General features: G+C 38.3%; 1 pseudogene; it reads left to right on the top strand.

The window, feature by feature from the left end:
• The first annotated feature begins 1,261 nt into the window (after positions 1–1,261).
• LOC103669385 lies at positions 1,262–2,129 on the top strand (annotated as a pseudogene).
• The last annotated feature ends 2,291 nt before the right edge of the window (positions 2,130–4,420 follow it).

Below are 4,420 nucleotides of genomic sequence, written 5' to 3'. Positions count from 1 at the left end.
TGGAAGGATCTCATAGGCCTTCCCCAGTTGGTCGACAATCAACTTCTGGCATTTTGTTAAGGAAACTTACATATTCTCTTAGTAGCACCTGCTAATTCTATCTCATTGCAAATTTTGTAAAGAGCTTCAGGGATTTTATGGTGGAATTGATAGGCAAATAAATTGTTAAACCTGGAATCAAAAGCTGCATTAATTATTCACCTGCCTTAGAAAGCTGATGCCTTCAGCCTTAGGATAAGTTGGTGCTTACCTGTAAGTCATATGGTAACTTCAGATATTTAGTGGAATAATTCAGGTAGCCAAATATTTGTGACCCATTTTAATATCTTACAAAGAGGCTTTTCAGCATTTTTTCCACAACTGTTTATCTAGTTGTTGTCTCCCTTTACAAGAATTAGATTGTGACAAAATCAATAGTATTATGTATTTTATCTTTCCATTGATTATTTGATTGCTCTTTTTATTAGATATTTTTAAAATAGCATATTTTTTATTATGTTCAGTTAACCATAAAATATCATATTCTTATAAAGATTCTTCATTAAAATAATACTGGCTCAAATTTTTCTCCCTTCACAATACCCACGAGGTAGAACCAACTTTCCTTGGACCCAGATCACTGTCTGTAATGGAAGAGTGAAAAACTGTTTGAACTCCCTCTAAAACAAGAAAATATGGTAAAAGAACTACACTTACAATTTCAGAAATCCTTATTTAGTTAAAGCCACAGAACAAAATAAAAATCAACTATCCAAGGGAAATTACTAATCTTCATTAAGACAACAGTCTATAATGCTTTAATTTGGAGCTATTCAACTCCCCCCCCCCGCCGAAGAATCTGAATAGATCTATAAAAAGCAAGGAGTTTCAATTAGTAAAATAGAGAGAGAAAGAACCAAAGAGGAGAGCTTGAGAGGAAGAGAAATCTAGGCCCAAAGACTTCATTAATAAATTCCTCCAAACATTTTTTTAAAAGACTTCATAGGAATCCTTCACAAACTCTTCCAAAAACTAGATTACACTTCTCAACTCGTTCTATCAGGTCACTATTACTGTGATATGATAAATCAGGCAAATATATTACAAGAAAACCACAGTCATTCTGTGGCAGTGAGACCACAAATAAAGGGGAAGCCAGGGCTGTCGCGGGAGGAGGAGCTTGGGGCAGCGCTGGTGTGCTCTGGAGGCCTGGGTGGTGATCCAGCAGCCTGAGCTTGGCCTATGTGAGTGGGCTGAGGCCTCCCTCTGAAAAGCATTCAAGATGACCAAGGAGAAACCTCTTCCCAAAAAGTTTCTCCTGAGTAAAAGAGACTTCAAAGGTATAGCACCTGGTGATTTAATTTGAGGATGGAAACAATGTGAAGCATGTATCCAAGCTTTGGAGGGCAAGTACACAGATCTTACTTCTAACGATGTAACTGGCTTATGGGAGTCTGAAGAAAAACCAAAGCAGTTACAAGAGTCTGTTCACAGGGAAAACATCCTTGCAATGTGAGGAGCAACCAAGGAGCAAGAGATGCAAGCGTGCTTCTCAAATCCAGTACCTGCAACAAGCCCAGCAGCCTAGTGCTGCCCAACTGAGATCAACAGTGGTAGACCCAGGGATCAACTTGTTAGTTCCTAAAAAGCAAAGGTGAACTGTAATAGACTAAAGACAAACTAGAACAAGCCCCAAATGAACTGAGTGCCTGGAGGTTTACACCTGGTCGATAAACAAATCATACTCCCCAGTCAAGACGACTCTGATAGTTCCACTAGGACAAAGCTTTGGTGGGACAGCCACCAACTGGTTTCCACACCAAAACTCAGATTTCTGAGCCAAAAAAAGCGCCACATTTTTATAGTACCCAGCTTGGAATGGTTAATGTCAAACTTACCAAGTGAAACTTGTGTTTTAGCTCTTTTCTCTTCCCCCTCCCCTTGCTTCTGAGGCCTGATGGCATGGGACTATTCCAAAAAAGGGGCTGCCTCTGAAAAATTGCAGTTCTAACATGTGTAGACACTTGAGAAATGTTTCTGTTTGAAGAAAAGAGAGGGAGCAATGGAAATAGCATGTCTGTGGCACACTGCGTCTTCAGTTTGGAGGAATGAAAACCTACAGATTTAAAATCATGAATTGAACATGTAAAATTCCAGTAAAATGTAAAAATGGGATATCCACCACTCTTAACCTTGAGCGTAGCGACTTCGAGACACTGTTAATCAGCGTTGCCAAGAAGACTGTGATTGTTGTTGAACTTCTCAGTCAAAACTCAAACGAGGTGAATTTTGCCTTAAAAGCGTTTATTTGTTAAGAACCAATTTAATAGTCATGAATCAAATAATAGATGTCAGGACAAGTAGTTCATATAATTAATCATTTAGTTTGGGGCTTTATATTACTTGACTGAGCCTTAAATCCAGTAGGTTAAGCATCTGCTTTCAGCTCAGGTCATGATCCCGGGGTCCTGGGATTGAGCCCTGCATCGGGTTCCCTGCTCAGTGGGGAGTCTGCTTCTCCCTCTCCCTCTGCCTGTTGCTCTGCCTACTTGTGCTCTTTCTCTCTGTCAAATAAATATATAAAATCTAAAAAAAAAAAAAAAAATCCTGCTTTCAATTTGGGAGGAGTATATAACCATCAGTGGAATTGCTGTACTATATGGTAATTCCATTTTTAATTTTTTGAGGAACCACCAAACTGTTTTCCATAGTCTGTTCGGGAAGCTATAACAAAACACCATAAACTGGGTGGCTTAAATAACAGACATTTATATCTCACGATTCTGAAGGCTAAATCCAGAATCAAGGTGATGGCCAATTTGGTGTCTAATGAGGGTCAGCTTCCTAGTTCATTAATAGAATGTGTCGCCATTGCCAGAAGGGACAAGACAGCTCTCTGGGGTCTCTTTTATATGGGCACTAGTCACATTAACGAGGGCTCAAAAAACACTCATTGAGCAATCTTTGTTAAAAATGATCTTATACTGTAATAGTAATAAAAACTCTTTCTCAAAAATATGTGTCTATAAAACCATAAAAGTTGAATTAAATGGAAGGGGAACTATATAGCTTCTGGTGACTTAAAGCTTAGATTGGATAAAACACATTCAATGTTTAAAAGCAAAGGGAAGCAAATTTAATCAATTCACTGACAACCAGTAATACCTTCAATATTTATTATTCTCCATAAATTAAACAGAAGAGAGAAAAGTATATTTTGGAGATTTATTTTTTTTAAGATTTTATTTATTTGAGAGAGAGAGAAACCACACGAGCAGGGGGAGAGGGGCAGAGGGAGAGGGAGAAGCAGACTCCCCACTGAGCAGGGAGCCCAATGGGGGACTCAATTCCAGGACCCCGGGATTATGACCTGAGCTGAAGTCAGATGCTTGATCAACTGAGCCCCCAGGCACCCTATTTTGGAGATTTTAATTTAAAATGGAAGTTGTTACTGGACCTTGCTGGAGATTGAATACCTGAGCATGAAACACTATATGTTCATGTTCTCTGAACATCCTATAATGAACTAGGTGCTATATACTTCCAGCCAAGGCATCAAGGTAAGTGTATGCAACATAAAGCATTATGTGGAAGTGGTAAATATTAGATAGGACTCCGCAGGTGCTGAAGGCATTGGCAGTATGAATAGGTTGCTTATATAGTGTATTTTCTCCATGTACAGTGTTATCTTTCCTTCACCAGGCCACACAAGAAAATATTTGAACCAAGTACCACAGATTGCAATAGCATCTACCAGGAACATATTGTTACCTTTTTACATCTTCATTCAAGAGAAAGGGAATCTTCCTATTGGAGAAAACTTTGAGTGATACATCTAGGCACTCAGTTTGAAAGGTAGAAGAGATGATCTCAGGACACTGATGCTCACATTTCATCAAATCCAGATATTTAGGCACTTAGAAATGATCAAATTGGAGGAGTGGTGAAAATACATCTATCAAACAGCTCATAGGATAAGCTTTTCAAAAAAAAAATGCCTTGAATTAAAGAGCTCTAAATCTAAAAAAGCAAGCAAGCATAAAAACTAACCAAATGAACAAAAAACCTGACATGGCATGGGATCTTGCTATTCAAGTAGACAAGATGACCATTATGTGGCTGTCAGGTAACTTCTTTTTGCAGTTGAAGTGTTAACTGAGGGCAAAGAGAAAATGGGAAGGATATTGGAAAACATTATAAATATCGTTCATAATTCTGTGATAGCTATCCACATTTTTCTAGTATATATATACACTTATGCCAATTTTGTTTATCCTTCTCTATTTCTGCTATCCCTATATAAGAATTACATTGGCGGTAGTCCTGTGATTTAGGCTTGAGGTTGCTGATTATCAAAGAGGAATTGTAACTAAGTGGAAGAAGAATGAACCTCACTCAGATATGGGATAATGAGTTGATATCTTTGCAGGTCTTTCCATCT

The sequence above is a fragment of the Ursus maritimus genome, unplaced genomic scaffold (genome assembly GCF_017311325.1).
Source record: "Ursus maritimus isolate PB19 unplaced genomic scaffold, ASM1731132v1 scaffold_12, whole genome shotgun sequence".
NCBI lineage: Eukaryota > Metazoa > Chordata > Mammalia > Carnivora > Ursidae > Ursus > Ursus maritimus.
Note: the sequence above shows the minus strand (reverse complement) of the source record. Positions and strands in the feature narration are given on the sequence as shown.